General features: G+C 43.3%; 1 protein-coding gene across 4 annotated transcripts in view; it reads right to left on the bottom strand.

Moving 5' to 3' along the window:
- Nucleotides 1-17618, bottom strand: part of tmem108 (transmembrane protein 108) — a 67736-nt gene that overhangs the window by 47392 nt on the left and 2726 nt on the right. For 3 of the 4 annotated variants that reach the window (XM_049027252.1, XM_049027244.1, XM_049027235.1), the window contains one exon: nt 16914-17017. The gene's annotated coding sequence lies outside the window, so the exon portion shown is untranslated. Of the gene's footprint in view, nt 1-16913; nt 17018-17300; nt 17425-17618 lie in introns of those variants that run through there. The other variant, XM_049027260.1, reaches the window with a different exon arrangement.

Below are 17618 nucleotides of genomic sequence, written 5' to 3'. Positions count from 1 at the left end.
ACAGCTATGAATGACTCCACACGTTTAGATAGAGCAACATTTCACTCACCCCCCCCCGGTCCACAGCTGGTCCACATAGCAGATAGTCTCGCTGTCTATGTCAGTAATAGCCTCAAACGCCATCCTGATGCTCACATTTACCCACCATATCACAAACGTTATGATAAAGTGTATTGGGGAGGGGGGGTCAGGATGGCAATCACTGTTAAAGATTCATAAGATGCGCTGCTCCCTGCATGCTGCTGGGAGGCAGATCACACACGGAAAACAGTGTGTGATGCAGAAGCCTGGGGTTTTAGCTGCAGTGGATCTGTGTTTGGCTTGACTATGACTCATTCATGGTGCATCTCCCTTCTGAAAGGGCATCTCTGACAACACCTTTCAAAAGTGGGAACTAAACTTTAACTAGGAAGCCTCCTTTCATTTTCCTCTTGCTGTAGGAGCATCAAAACAACTACAGTAACTCTTTCTTGCTGGAGGTTTCATTCAGCAGATCAACGTTCTTGAAGAGTCTGAACTGTGTAGCTGAGATGACTTGTCCTGCCACTCGTCACATCTACGGTTCAAAGGGGACGATGTAAAATGTGCCACTGTGAGGCATCGTTATCCGTTTGTGGCCTTGTGACGAAATGAATGACATCGTGGAGCTCAGCTCTGTCAACTTGCGCTCATGTTGACATGATTATCAGGCCACGTAAAAATGGTGCGTCTGCACTAAGGTCCAGATTCAGACAATCATTCTGGCTTCTTACCTACCTGATGTTTAAATGCTGTAGGAATGTGCCTAGGTTAGTATATGGACAGTGCAGGTGCTACAGAAGTGGACAAATTTGTTGTAACCCTTACAGCTTATTGAAACAATGCTCCTAAAAAGTGATTCAATTAAAAGCAACTGTCTAATGTATACCTGCATACCTTTAGTATGTGACAGAGTAAAGCAATAAAATTGTGAAAAGAAATGATTTTTTGTTTATTTTACAATGATATGCTAAATTAATATGGATAGATTTGCTGGTACCGCTAAAGAGACTAGTTATCCTCGCATTATAGCCATGTTTCAAACTAAGTGTTTGACCTTAATTAGTATCACGGGTGTCTTCCAGCTTTTCATCAGCCATTCAGCATATTTAAAGGGAAAGAACTCGTACTGTGTTGTTTGGTATCATTGTGTGCATCACACTGAACATGGACCAGAGACAGCAAAGGACAGAGCTGTCTGAGGAGAAGGAAACCATCCAAAACCATTCAAGCTGAGCTCCAAGGTCAAGGTGCGTCACCTTCTGATCGCACCATCCGTCACATTTTGAACAATAATGGGCTCCATGGAAGAAGACCCAGGGGGGCTCCACTATTGACAGAAAAGCATACAAAAGGCAGAGTGGAATTTGCCAAAATGCATGTTGAGAAGCTCCAAAGTTTCTGGGAGAATGTCCTTTGGACCCATGAGATAAAACTGGAGCTTTTTGGTCAGGCACATCAGCTCTATGTTTACAGAAGCTGTAAAGGAAATGAACACCATACCTACTGTGACACATGGAGGGGGCTTGGTTTTGGTTTGGGCTGCTTTGCTGCATCTGGCAGAGGGAACCTTCAATCTGTGCAGGACACAATGAAGTCTCAAGTCGACCAAGCCATCCTGGAGCGAAACATACTGCCCAGTGTCAGAAAGCTCAGCCCCAGTCACAGATCATGGGTTTTTTCAGAGATGTTTTGTTTTTTGTGGAAGGGTACTACTACTTTGTCATGGCCATAGCCCCTCCCCCACCCCGCCCCCTAGTGGTCTGAAAGTTCATTGTACAGCCGCTGGGCTTGATCCAGCTCTGGATCAGCCCCCTGGTTGGGGAGTTCGATCTAATGATGGATAGCAGTCCCCTCCAGTTGCCTGGCATCACACAGTGGAACATGAATGGGCGAAGGGTATTTTTAGCGCTGAGTGGGGGGGGGCTGTCTGGAACATTTTGACGAAATGACGATAAATCCTTCTGTTTTGGGAGGGGGGGTGAAGACAAGCTTGGGAGGGGCGGAGGCATGACACTGCAGAAGCGCGACTCCAGGAGAACCCATCAGAGGACATCAATTTCCCAGATCGGTCGCCATGGGCAACAGTTGCCGAAAGCAACTCCTACCACCTATTACACAAACCACCATTCAAAATGTCATCTGTTTAGCTTCTCAATTTGAATAATAATGTGATCTTTCTTTTAATTCCTGTTGTACTTGTCTCCATGTCCAAAACATGCACAGAAAACTTGGGGCTTGAAAACACAGACAGCCCACGGGAATAGTGCATGCACTAAAGTTACATTACTGTCGGAGAAACCTTTGCATTCCAATTCATTTTTAAATTATGCCAGAAAAAAAGTTGTTGTGTTTTGGGAAATATCAGGTTGAGAGATTAATTGCATATGGAAAGCTTTTTATGCAGTGCGATTTGGTAACTTTGTCCATGCTGAAATTGAAGAGCAAATTTCCAAAACTCCCTCAATCCACGGGATACATTTTCGAGAAAATGAATAGGAAATGTATTTTTAGTAGTTTTGGAACTGTTATGAACGTTTTTCAGTGGATTAAATGAGGACCGAGTGAGTTTTGATTCCCAGTACTGCGACACATTGTGAGAGGAAGACTGACTTTAGGTCTTTGGTGGTAGGAGGAGGCACAATAGGGGCCAATCAGCTTGCTGCCCGTGGCCCCGCCCCTAAAGACATGTCCCTATGCTTGACCCCTTTTAAACATGGAACTCTACCATGCAGAGGCCCTGTTGAGCATTGGTCATGTGCTGTAGCTATCACTTATCAGTGGCCACTGGAGTGAAAACAAAACACTACAAATGTTGTAATCTACATAGGAATACACATCCAAAAAAGCCAGATCCACAGATTACAAGAAGGGATACTGAAAAACACAGGTTTGTTGTTTTGGTCATATAGCTCTCAAGGGTCCACTTTCCCCTTTTCCCATTAAGAGGTTTATAAAACAAAAGATGCACAAGCTCACGATTTGCAGTCTGCAGGGGCACGAATGGGCAGAGCTTGGACCTCAGGTTCCGCCTCACAGTACCAGTCATCGGTGCTCAGCATGGGCTCTCGATTCCCATTTGATGCTGCCGGTACAATCTTCAGATCTAGTTATCAACTATTCAGACAAATTGTGGGAACCTTCACAAAACAGCCTCACCTAAACTCCTTGTTTCTCGACCCAGTCCCAGACAGTCCACATTTTTGTTTCCTCCCAGCTCTCAACCCAGCTACACCATTTTATTTTAAACCAGGGGTGGGGAACCTGTTCCATGGAGGGCTGGTGTGGCTGTGGGTTTTTAGGATGACCTCTCAATCAGCCAATAATAAAGCAGCGATTCTCAACTCCAGTGCTGGGAACCCACTGTTATTGGCTGATCGAGAGGCCATCCCAAAAACCCACACCGGCCCTCCATGGAACAGGTTCCCCACCCCTGTTTTAAACAATCGTGATCAAGAACAGCAAATACCTGGTATCAAGACAAATGCTAATATGAAAAGCGTCGTTCCTCCAGATGGCAAACAGATCCCCAGGACACAGGGATTTCAGGATGGAACAGGATGATTTTATCAGCACCCCAGGCAGGCGAACTAACCAACAAAACAAAACAGCCACATGAGTTTCTGTCTTCAAAACCCCAAGATCTGGACCATCACTCTTGGGTGTCTCCTAACACTTTGGAAGAGGGGCTTATCCCCTGACCTCTACCGTCCCCAAAACCTTCATGCCATCCCCATATTTCCAGGTTACTTTTAGTTCTTGATTGTTGAGTACAGAGGAGAAACCCTGTGGTGTTCCAAGCTAATCCCCAAGCCACAAATTCCAATTTTAAAATCTCAGAAACCCAGACTTCATTATTGAATGGTAATATTGAAGGAGTTTCTCTGCATGGGATTTTTTCTATGCTCTTCATTGACATTCAGTCCAGAAACACCACTGCCCACAGCAATGGAGATGCTTTGAACCGCAGGACCCAGGGCTGGACTCCGGCTGTGGTTTCTAAGGAGATAATGACACTTAGCTGAGTAATCCCACTCTGTGCTCATCCAATAGTAGAAGTGCCTGCGGTTAAGATTATTCAATAACAAGAGTAGAGTGAACGTCAACAACGTTTACGGTTGAGTATTTGCTTGTTCACTGCCAAAAACTATGTTGCTTTGTGACGCCCTATAGCCTCAAACTGCTGCCATTGTAAGCTGGGCTGTAGCACTGAAACAGACTAATGCCAGGTCTGTTGGCATGTTTTGGGGTATGTGGAAGACAAAAGACAGTCAATCATGTCTTAGCTATGCGTTAAAATGGGTCTAATCAATGGGCCGTATGTCAAAACATTTTCCAAGCATGTCTTAATCATGTGTCAAAACATGGTTCAAACACGTCTCAGCCAAATCTTTAAAGAGGTCCATGTATTAAAGATGTCCAAACATGTGAAAATGCATTATTAGGATGACGTTTCTTACACTTAAAATGTTTCTTGCTATCAGCATACAACACACTGAAAGCTGTGAGGAACGGCATGTGATCTGAGACAGACGTTTGTTCTGTTTGTACGGGAGGCCTGTCTGGTTTTCAGGTATATTTCTGCCTGCCTTCCCACCTGATTGATAGTCAGATCCTTCTGGTCTAATCAGGTTCATAAATCATGTACGAGGTCCGCATTTCCTAAGAGAAAATTGTCAGACACCCAGAGCCTCGATCCACCAGAAGGGGCCAAAGACAGTTCTGCTGATACTCTCATTTATACTGGAGAAGTTCATGCGTGCATTTATTAACAGCTAAAGCATCTGACTGAGATCCCATTAATCTCCAGTGAAGTTCGTGAGGGATCATTCTGTACACAGAAGCTCCTTCCTACGTTTAAAAGCCACCAAAAAAGCTCATTGAAGGTGACAATTTCAGCTATTTCCACCCTAGCTTTAATTTTCAGTCTAAAATATTTAATAGATATTATCCGATATGGAGCTTGATATAAACTTCACACGAATGTATGGGTGGATTTAAATGTGCAGGCCTGAAAATGGACACTTCTCTGGAAATGATATTCTAATAGTAGATACAGCTGATTGTCTCTATTCCAGTGGGTGCCAACAGGGGGGTCAATTTATTACATGGTTTCCTTGTATGTGTACAATGACAATATAGATATTCTATTCTATTCTATAACATAAAATATCCCAAAATAAAGAAAATATCGCAAAATTACCAACATATCCTCAACGTATTATTCATTAAAAATGAATCTGTGTATATTAATGAGTTGAGGACATTAATCTGACAGCATACGAGCCTGTGTTTATTAAACAGCGTATTCAATTCAGAGATGTTGTGGCATTTTTGTAATTATTTATATGGAATGACGTTCAGGAAAATGACACGGCAGTTTGTTTTGACTTCCTGCTCCACCGGCCTTGGACTCGGGCGCCACAGAGAAGAGCATCAGAGATGCCAACAAACCCAGGAAGCCCGACGTTTGCCAAACACGCGCAGGCCAGGCTCATCTCGGACAATGGCAGGAACGGGCGCTTTGGGAAGGAGCGTCTTCTGGGGGAGAGCCACACTTTGGGGGCTTCCTGCTGCGGCATGGGCCTCCAGGGGTCACACGGGGTCACAGAGGTGCCGGCTCATTGGCTTATAATGTGGCGGCAGTGGTGGGGGAGGAGGAGGTGGCGGGGGGACGTGCTTTTGTGGTTGTTGAGGCTGCTTTTGTTACCCCCTGCTTGTAGCCCCCTAGAAACAGGCTGCCCCCAACAAAACCAGCTCATGTCCACCAGCACGTTTTGTTAACTTGTTTGATTGATTGTAAACTGTAAAGTGATTAAGACTGAAAGCTGAGGTGTGTGTGTGTGTGTGTTAGGTGGACGAGGGGGGGATTATTGTTATTATTATTATTATTATTATTATACCACCCTTCTGTTAGTGCTATGTTATCATTGCTGTTAGCACCTATGATAGTGCTTTGATATTATTATATGTACCATCCTCATGCTTGCTCTGTTGCTTTGTTACTATTGCTATTCACTGTCCCCTGTCAGCACTATTGCACTTCCGCAAACCCTCCACAACCCCGGACAGATCCCCAGCTCCTCTCAAACTTGCACAATCCCCCCCATCAGCCCTTTCACCGCCAGGTGGGATTTAGTCCAGCTCAGAGGAGAAACATTGACAGGTTGCTAACATAAACTGTACAGTTGGAACCTTTCACTCGAAGAGACGCTGCTGCTCTGGAACCAGAGGAAACCCGAAGGGCTGGTACTTCTGCAGGAGTCAGACTTTATTAAATCCAGCCCCGAGTCACATGGGCCTTAATCCTTGGGGCACCAGGGTTAGGTTTTCTCAGCACTCAAAACAAATATGAGGACGTACCATGGATGACTGGTTCTAATTGGGAATGAGGGAGTTTGTTTTATAAAAACCCACAGAGTTCTGCTGGAGGGGCAAATTGCTGAGGAACCCGGTTGGACCTTTTACTGACCTCCTGAAGTCCTGAAGCCCACACCGCACTGGTAGGAAGAGCGATACCATCAAACTGCTGGTGAGCCCCGCTATGGGGATGAGCACTGTGATTGGGACACCGAGAAAGGGCTCCTTCTAATCAGCAACCTCTCAAAAAGTACAGCTCCAGGCATTGGACTCCCTTGCTCTCCTGCTCCTATGCAGTCTGCTGGGACATCCTTACTGTGCGCTTCATTGGTTAAGCAGAGAACAGTCAGAGATGCATCACTCTTCCCTCCTATTTAAGGATCAGTGGTTTAGGACACCGCGCCCATGGTTGGTATGTTGCCGATTCAAATCCCAGGACTGCTGCTGAGCCCCTGAGAAAGGCCCTTAACCCCCAGCTCCGGAAGTGCTGCAAGTATCTCTCTACTCTATCTGCAGGTGCAAGGTGTAGAGTGAGCAAAAAAAGCAAATGGTGTGACACTGATGTTGGAGTGACATTCTGTTGTTAGATTGCCTTGTTTTGTGGTGATGCTCTGGATTTTTTAAGGTGAAAATGGCCTAGAACTATAGCTTCTCAATGTAAACTGCTTCTGGTTCATGTATCTGGGCCATCGAAAGCCTTCTGGAGCCTTCAGGATTTCCAAGTATATTAATCATTTTTCTAGCAAAAGCCATTTTAAGAACTATTGATCTCTGTGGCTGGAAATTTCTCAGTCCAGTATCACAGAAAAGGTGACACATACCGCAACGGATAATTTAGGTAGAAAGAAACAACAAAGAATAACATAAGTAAATTCTAACAGTAAATATTTAAAGAAAAAAACAATAAAATTAAGCTTTACTAGAAAAATATCCAAATGCAAACCGCTTTGGTAAATACGGTGGAAAATGGCTGTTGTGCAAACAGCATATGTACATTCAATGTCCATTTGTAGTACAAGTGCCTTTAGAAGAGTCAGCATTGTGCATTTGTTTGATGGTGGGTAAGAAAGAGCATCGGTAGCACTCAGTTTTGTGTGGGGGGGATATTTACTCATAGAAATTTGACTCTGAGCAGGTTGTGCAGTTACAAGAATCGATGGAAGGATGTTATTTACTGTGTGACTGTAATAACTAATTAGCCACCAGACTGTAATGCCAAGGCATCTTGTCCACACACACACAGCAAGTGTGGAATTCAAACCCACAACCGTGCAGGCAACTGTCCTACCATCTGAGTCAACATTCCCTGCTTAATTAAATATAGAACCTCTTACTTTATGATACGTGACCTTTAAAGAAAATCAGAATCAAAAATAACTTAAAGCAATTAATAAAATACATTTAACCAGATGTTAACCAGAAGGTTTCTTTAACTTAAAATATAGCCGCTTCCATGGGCTGCTGTTCTCATAAACATACCAGGCCTGTGTGATTCCTAACCCTGCCGCCCATTATCCGGTCTCTGGGTGCATCTTAGTATAATAAAAGTCACGATAATAATCGCTGTGATAATGCTCTTCGGGGAGTGCTTTCCTTGCCCCTGATGTGTGTAAACACGCAGAATACAGAGTCTGTCTCTGCATTCTTTCTGGTAAACCTCCCAAAGCGTGACTTCACTTCTGATGCTCCAGAAGGTGCTGTGCGACAGCTGTGGTGTTTACCATCGCTAAAACCATGCAATCGCGTGGGGGCCACAAGCAACAAGCCTGCCCCTAGTACTTACAGCTGAAAGACTGATTGGTCAGTGTTAACTATTGGGACTGGACAAAAGTAAGAAGGCAGAACAAAAGAAACCAATAAAATTTGCTTTTCAAAGCAACACAGGAAAATGTTCTTGGTGCAGACCACAAATTTACGCCCACACTAAATGCATGATGTCACAAAATCACAAAACCGAAATCAATATGCAAGCTGGTAGCGTTTCATTCTTTACATTACTTTATTTAGGAAACACTTTTATCCAAAGTAACTGGCAGAGCAGGTGACTGGGTTTAAGGGCCTTGCTTAAGGGCCCAGCGATGACATCACTCTGCCGGCCCCAGGATTCAAGCCGCCCGCCCCTTTTAAATTCAGACTGACGGAAGTTACTCACGACTAAGTTATCCTTTAACTGCACTATCAATTTATCTTTTAAAATAACAACAAAATACCGATATTTCAAAGAAATTTAAGTGTTACTTCTTGTAGACAATCTTCTGTATGTTTAATATAAATATATCAGTGGTTTAATTTTAATGTGGACATGGTATTCTGAAGTCACAGCTTTTCTAAATGACTGTCCCCATGATTTAATTCTATTGATGTTTTAATGAACTGAAGTTCATCTTGTGTTGCACACTGTTCATGTTCTTAAACTTCTCCAGCAAAAGGCAGTTTGGAAGCTGTCACTGAAGGACTTCTCAATTACCTTTTTATTTAAATCAGTGTGTTGAAAGCAAGACCAGTTTCTTCAATGAGCTCAGCTCCCTCTAACCCAGTTTTTCTCAACCCTGTCCTTGGGCACGCTCAGACAGTTCACATTTTTGCTCCCTTCCAGTTCCCAGCTCTTAACCAAATACCCAAGAACAAATCATCAACCAAAATCACTGAATACCTGGTACCGGAGTGCTGGGAGCTGGGACGGAGCAAAAATGTGGTTTGGGGGGGTCGCAGAGAACTGTGTAGTAAAACACTACTGTAAGCATATAATGCCAATGGTTATATAGTTCTCTCTCATATATGATGATGTCCCAGTGGTCGTTAGGATATTGCTTATCATCCAGTAGATAGAGCTAGACAGCAGAAGCGTCAACAGGGAGCCACAAGGTAAATGTTTGACCGAGAGAGAGAGAGAGAGAGAGAGAGAGGCCTGCGGGGAGTCCCACTCACCTACCCCCAACCTCATATGTACCCCCCAGCTAGGAAAGAGAGGATGGGATGGAGGGGTCCATATGGGTACAGATGGACAGATAGGAGGGAGGGACAAAAAGCACTACAGGTATTTCTGTGGTCAGTATGAGGAAAACACAAGAGCTGTCAGGCCACAGAAAGGGCAACGATGGGGTGGATACAGGGGTGGGGCACAGAGCTAAAAGCTGATTCACCACAAAGTGCCCCCTCCCCTGTTACTCATCAATTCAAAACCTATCATTGGCTAATGGTAAGGTTTACCCCTTTGTATGGAAAATGGCACCTTTTATGCCCCCCGTCTTAAAAATCCTAGAATCTCTCCTGGGTGTGGGGTCAAGGATCAGGCTCTGGGGGCATTTCCTAGGAACCAAGACAAAAAAGGGACCTAATACGTTCAGAAATATGTTACAGGAAAAATTAATAGATGTTCCTGACTGCCCCCCGCCCCAACCTCGGTCAGATCTAAATGTCACTGAAATGCAGTTACATTAATATGACACTTTATTTAATGGACTAGCGCAAATGCTAAATGGGAATAAATATTAACGTACCTGGCAGCACACAGACATCTTTTAATAGCCACCCAACACGGGGAGAATACAGATGAAACCATGACATTTTGGTCATTCTCTTTAAGCTTAGCTGTCAAAAATAAAATAGCCCTGTAAGTGTACACTATCAGGTATGCTAAAGAGAAGAACCGATGGCGGCAGGCAAAGGCCGGCGTCCACAGCCCCGGGGAGTCAGGAACCTGCCAGGCGCTCTGACAAATCTGTAGCACAAGCAGGAATGACGCTCACTCTTTCTTGCTTTCACTTCATCCTTGACTCCCTGTTGCATTAGCGCCCAGGAAAGCAAAGAGGTGCTATTATTAGAGTACGAGAAGTAATGGCCTCCATGCCCAGTAGATGGAACTGGAGGAAAGCCAGGGAATCCGGGAGGAGCTGCCACGTGTTTGAGAGAATTCTGTGGTACGAGCCAAGCAGGAGCTGGATTTGGCCAACGGGGAACCAGAAGTCTTAGAGCTGGTAAAGAACCCAACACTGTGGTAATTGATCATCAGACTCTCCTAGGCAACACCAAGAACAGTCTCACCCATCCACACGCCCAGGGAGCTGACAGCAGGGGTGATCCGCTTCTCACAGACGAGATCCAACAGCTCCTTCAGGCCTGACAGCTAAGCAGAGTCTCCCAGTACCAGCCAGCCAAATCACCTTGAAGTGGAAGTTTTACTTGTCACTACTGCAGTACTGCAGGCAACCTCATGCCTTCCTACTTCAGATAACTTCAGGGGAGGCAGTATGTGGCTCAGCAAGTTAGGATGCTCTGCCTCTGATCACAAGGTTGCTGGCGCAAATCCCAGAGCTGGCAGAAAGACCCGTGAGGAAGGCCCTCGTTCCCCAGTGGCTCCACGGACTGACCCTGCTTCCTTAATTGTACGTTGCCTCAGATTAAAGTGTCTGCTAAAGACATTTTGCAGCTAAAAACTGCAAAAAACACACCATTTTTTCCCACAACGCTCTATATAATTACAGTGACTGACGTTCTATACATTTCTGCAGATCTGCTTTATATTGAAATATAAATTAATTACTTTAATTACTACAGTCCCTGTTTAACCGGCAGCCTGGTCCCTTCTCAGGTAATTGCTTCACTCCAGTCACTTAGTCTCATTAAGTACAAGTGATGGCATCCCAGGAGCTGCAGAAGTGGACCCTTCTGGTGCTGATTACACCTCATATAACCGCGGCTGTCACATTTTCTGAGAGTGTGTTGTGATTGGCTGGGGTAGAGCAAGGAGGAGTGTAGGGAGTGTCCATGGTTGGGGCCCCCTGTGCTGTTTCAGACGATTTCTGCATGTTACTTAGTGCTCACAGCCCCGTCCTACCCACCCCCTCTCCAGAGGCAAATGCCACTTGTTTCCATGGTGATGCTGCTGGAATGAACGCTGCCCCACTCAGACCCCTGCCCCCCAGGAGCAGCGTTAAACTGTCATTTGGCAATGTCTGGATCTTTATACTACTGGTGCTTTAGTCATTATCGCTCAGAAAATTAATTTGCAACCTTGACACGCCTCTCCATCTTATTTTATATTAATACCGTCTCAAATTACTAGACAGCTCGCACCCCCTGGACCTGGAGGTCCGCATGGAGAAAGAGACACTGAATCAGAACCACAAAACACTTTCCAATAGGCACAAACAAACTACATAACCTTGCATGGAATCTCCCAAGTTAATATGCAGGGGAATCCAACAACAGCAAAAAAAATGGCAACATTTTTCTGCCGTCTTTCAAGTAAACAGCGGTGCAAAGCATAAATGTGGAATAACACAAGTCTGCTGATCTCCTAATTATCCCCCTCCTGCCCTTTTCATACCTCCCAAGCTGCCAAGTTCATGAAACAACTTAAAAACACCTTTGATGGTGCTCTGTTCAAGTTCAACAATAGGCTCCACAGGGCTTATAATCCCATAGAGCAGTGTTTCTCATCTCAGTCTTTGGGGACCCCCAGCAGTCCACATTTTTGCTCCCTCTCAGCTCCCAGCCAATCAAGAACACCACATACAGACATGGACAAATTTGTCGGTACCCAAAAACAGCCTCATGCAGCCACCTATCCCGCGTCTCACATACTCACATGGTACTAATGACACTAAGCATGAGTGGCACACTATGTGACTTCTCCACTTACAGCCCGGAAAGAAAAGCAATGTTTCTGTCTAAGGGGGAAGGGGTGGCTCTGGATCCAGAGGGACTTCCTGATCTGTCAGTGGCTCAGAAGCCGGACAGTGATAACCATCTGTCGTTAAGCGTCTGGCCTTCGGCGAACAGGACAGCAATTTTTCATTTCCTGCCGTCATTGCTCCGTTCGAACAGTCGTAACATGTATGCCCCACCTTGGAGATGCCCAGCCTTCTGAGACTGGCCTGCAGGCTTGGTCATCCATCATAATCTTCCATTTCTGTCAAATTGCTCAGCACAGGATCAGCCCCCATTATGGGCTGCGTAACCAATGACTGTGGCCAATCAGATCTAGGGCTCTTCCCCAGTGCAGGGCCAATCAGCTTCTGGCCTGTTCTGCAAATGTCATGGAGGCAACTGACCCATTCATAAACTTCACCGGTCACTTCATTTATACACGTCTGAAGGAGAGGCTTGATGTATGAAGGAGAGGCTCAATGTATGAAGACTACACCACAACCACTATACCTCTAGAGGGCGCCGTCTGCCATTCCATTTAAGGCATTTCCAGTCAGCAGCAGTGTAATCAAAATGATAGCTCCTTGAGTCTCTCAGCTCCACAAAAATTCAACTTTGGCTAAAAAGATTCATTACAACAATGAGTAATAATTAGAGATTCAAACAGAAGTCAAGTCATGTACAAGTTAGACATTGACCCGCCATTGAAAGTGAAATCCACAAAGCTAATGTGAAATGTGTTAAGATGCAGGTTAAGACCTTACAGAGAAAACCAGACATAAAATCCTGCCCTTTAAGCTACACCTGGAATTGAAAACAAAAGAGGAACTGGCAGCCCTGCCAGAGGACGGCTAACCTGCATCTATGGGGTTTCTCTGTTCTTACTGTCCAGGCAGAATATATTAAATCCAACTCTTATGAACTGCTGAGGGTTTTCAGCTCTTTAGTACCGTACTACAAACATCTATAAGATGATGGCAGGGGCCCCATTTTTGGGAGTTAGGCAACAAATAAATATATTCAGCCCATATGCATTTCTTATGGATCTTGCTTGATTATGGGTGGTTTTTCTCGATCACAGTCATGCCTCTGAATCGACTGCAGCTTAGCATTTGCATGACATAAAAACCAATTAACTCTAATTACAGTACCCTCTGTTCCCGAACTCTGCATCTTGCTGCAGAAGCCTTTTTTCATACTGACTCAATCGAAAACTGAGCTTTCCAATCTGTGCATTTCTTGACTCATTAATAAATGCTTGAGGGATTTTTTCTTTTCCCAATTCAGAACTAATTCACTGAAATTTGTTTCTACATAAGAAAAAAAAAACACTCAGAAAAAATAATGGAATTTGAATGTGGAATCGAGATTACAAAGATTTAAACGCAGGGTTATTCTAAGATATTTTTAAGGTGTGGTGCGTAAGAATGTCATAATTCATAAAGAGGGGTCAACCTTACCATTAACCAATGATATTTTTTGAATCAGTGAGTGACAGGGAAGGGACACTCTAGGGGCCAATCAGCTTTCAGCTGGGGCCAGTATCACTGTGGCCCCTGTATACTTCAATGCAATCAGAAAGCAGACACTGGAGACCGTCAGGAGGCCACAAAAAGGTGTTTTATCCCACAGCAGGTGAAGAAACTGGCACTCATACAGGCCGTTTGTGTGCAAGTCACTGGACATTGCCAAGGAAACGGACCTGTTTGGTCCAGGCCAAAGAGGGGCTTAGGAAACTGAAGATTGTGAAAAGCTAGAAACCAGACTAGCAGAAAATCGTCCTTTACGTTGCCATGCAACTTATGTAACTTTCTTATGGACAAGTAGACTTTTGCAAGAAAAACTATAGGAACGAGCGATGGCCCAAGAGCTGAAAGAAAAGTTGCATTGTTGTCTTAACATAAGGGAATGTCCTATGTGCTTCAGTATCGACTACTAATGACTATGCCAGGGTGATTTTGGGGGAAAATATGTTAGACTAACATGTAAATGAACCTGTAGGGTCGACTCCTATCAACCTCATGAACCAAAGTTTTGATATACTGTGACTTTGGTACATTTAGTGAGGTGCGCATTCCAGGGGGGTCGGAAATTGGGGGAACATGTCCTCCCCCATATCCTTCCCAATTAATAAATACACACATCATCAGCACCTTGGTCCTTATCTTTCATTATGAATCTGCACATTACTGAGGCCAATTCATTACGCATTTAGAGAGCAAGGACGAAACCTAACAAAGACCGCAGTCATGTATTAGACAAAATCATTTAATCACATGGATCAGTTATTTTTTAGTCAAGTGATATTTGGTATTTAAAACTGTATCCTTAATGATGTTAGTCTTATTTTAAAAGAGCAGTATGAGCCGACAACACAGATAAGAGACAGCTAAGAGAGGCTCAGACCAACCTTACGAAGGAATATCCTATGGAAGATATACTTAACTAAATGTTTTGGGAAATACGTTGGAGTGTTAAGACACAACTTAAGGTAGAACTTACGAACAATTTGGTATTAAGAAGGGAAACCGGGCCCTGATCATTTACAGCTTTTTTGCCAAAATATCTGATCTCTTAATTGCCAAAACAGAAAAACAGGAATCATTCCGACTTTATGTGAGCAAATAGGCATGAAAAGCCGGCAGAAAACTTTTTGCAACTATAAAAAATATCTAAATTAATATGTGCAGACTTTCCTGCAGACAAATTGCAGTTCTTGGGGGGAAAAAGCCTACATATATATGTATGTGTGTATATAATCTCACCATCTAAGTAACTCCGGTTACAAGCATCTGGTAAAGCTTTAACCATGTTTCGTATACATCATGATCAGTGTGATGAGCGTTACCTCTGTATGAGCCAGGAATCCCACTGAATCCTCTTTCTTGACTCTCTGAACATCCTAACATCCATCTACAGCCATCTAGCTGCAAGTTTTGTGGCTTTTCTCCATGGGCGATGCTGTGATTTGTACTGCTGGCACCTAAGCTTCCTCACAGAGGTTTGGGCAGTTAAGTCCACCATAATTTTCACTTGCCACAACAATTAGGCTAACGCTCTGTGCCAAGACATGCTTATAAAGTAAAACATAAGGGAACGACCTTCAGTGACTTTAAGCAGCTAATAAACCTACTCCCTTTTAGAAGCATTTCCCTTTACTGGAAACAGTCTCCTGACTTTGCCTTTGAATTGTTCCTTTAATGGTAAGTTGTAATCTTCAGTGGACAGCCTGTTCTCAAGGTCCAGGTGACACACAACATAATTACAGAATTTCTTAGACACTTTTCCAGAATAATGTACATGAGACAAACTTGTTTTCAGTTTAAAGAGTCAAATCAAATGACCAAAATGCTTACACAGAATAATTTGCCTTTACGGGACAACACAGTGAACACTCTTGACTCTCAGTTTGTGGCATTTATTTAATGAGGCAATCACAAGTGGTCACCAAGAAACCTGCTCCCAAGGAGAAGCTTAGAGGTTCCAAAAAATGGGCCCCAAGGACTGAGCCTGCTCCTGCCACTTGCAGAAGCTGTGTCTTCTTGGCATTGAGCCATTCATTGAAACAGGCCAAGGTTAATAATTCCTGGCATTTTGATTAGAAGCACAGAAAAAGAGGCGGAGCTTTCTGGCCAGTCCTGTCGTCTTAGGCCTGTGTTTCATGAGATCTCTCTCCCGGAAAAGGCGCAAATTCAAAGACCCACATAAATTAACATAGCTATCCCTTCAGTGGACCTCAGACCATGGAAGACTTCACGTTTCGGACTCTTAACATGCATTTCAATAACACTTTACACAAACACAACCTGGAACATACCTGTCCTCATTCCAGCCTAAAATCAATCAGTCTTCTATATGAGCACGAATCCATCACCGAATGTCTAAAATAGACTGAGCTGAGCTACAGCAATGTATATAGGGGCTGGACCACAGGGGCACTGGGCACAGCTGAAAGCTGATTGGACCTCGGAGTGCCCTCTCCCATCACTCATCGATTCAAAACATATCATTGGCTAACAATATGGTTTGCTCCTCTTATTCACCCTACCTTAAAGAAAAAAAACCCCCAAAACTGTTGGGTGAAGTTGCTCTTTAATGGAGTATTGTATGGGAGAAAAGATGTTTTGACAGTCCATACATTTCATCAGATCTCAGACCATTTCAGCAGAAGTTCCTCTTTTAGAATGTTAGCTTCTCCCTCTCACATCCTACACAGATATTGTGGTAAGGTTTTCTGCCTTAAAACACATATTAGATGACTGATATTAGATGACTGGAATTCTTTATTTAATTTCCTGCTCAGATCATTAGTAAAATACACATAGTCTAAAATTCATTTTATTTATGCACAGGGACATTGTTAGAAACCAAGATTTTCAACCCGACAGTCTGTAATTTAAGTCCCATGAATTCTCATGAAATTGCACCTTCAAACAGCATATTATTATGAAATTAAAAGTTCTTCAGTGAAGTAGACAATCATATTATATGTTGTTTTTCTTTTATGCCTTCCTTTTCAACATTTTACAAGAATATCCCTGTTACTCAAAGATACTCATTAATTCAGAAGCAAAACGAATTTAAAAAGTCCCATGGACCCCATAATAGGTCTATCAATTCAAACTGGCAAACGAAGAAATACAATGCTTTGTGTTAGGATTAAGATTCCCGTTGAATGTTTTTTTTTCTTGAGCAAATTGATCCAGTGATCCAAAAATAAAACACTAGACATGCGCCATTCGAATTCCTTAAGTTTATGTTAAACGTAAAATGCTATTCCTAAACACTTACACCAGTATATCACCATCTCCAGCTACAGTCGCTGCATACAGAACGCAAGTTAATACAAAGTACAGCGAAACAAAAAAAGTCATTGGTCCTACCTTGATATTAAGATGGAGAAAAAGATGTTACTGTCTCCAACATTATTCGAGCACAGGAATCCTGCAGTATTTGTTCGATTTGGGTCGAAAACGATTAGGTCAAACTGGAAAATGAAACAGAAGTGTATGTTAGTGCCGTGGACGAGTGCAGAAAATGAGAACCTCGTACATCCTAACGGAAGAGCAAATGCTGTTGAAAATAAAAGAATTTAATAAAATGAAAATAACCAACGATTTAAGTAGCGCAGATAGGTAAATCGGCACAACACAAAATATGAACATTTTTGGATCTGGCGTATTAAAGGATACGAATCAAACACTTTGTTTTAAACAGCAAAGAGTTTATACGTTTTATTCCAGCCTGGTAAAATCTATGCAAATTGTCACCTTTCCATTTCAAAAGGATGATTAACCGAGAATCACTAGAAGCGCAGGACACCGGCGAGGAAACATGAAGCTAATGATGGGAATAATTTAAATCACGATTCACACAGGTGTCATAAATGCTCACGCGTAAGCCGAGCGATTCAACTGCGGATAAAATCACGATATCATACGAATAGCTGACAAATGCAGCAACCGGCAGTGTGATGCATGTTCTTGCGAATCTCCTGTGTCCTAACACCCAACGAAACGTATATTTGTGTATATGCATGGCACTTATGTATTTAACATTTTTAACCAAACGATAAACTATATACGCGA

This window comes from Brienomyrus brachyistius, chromosome 1, assembly GCF_023856365.1.
Source record: "Brienomyrus brachyistius isolate T26 chromosome 1, BBRACH_0.4, whole genome shotgun sequence".
NCBI classification, from domain to species: Eukaryota; Metazoa; Chordata; class Actinopteri; order Osteoglossiformes; family Mormyridae; genus Brienomyrus; species Brienomyrus brachyistius.
This window is presented reverse-complemented; position numbering and strand designations above follow the sequence as displayed.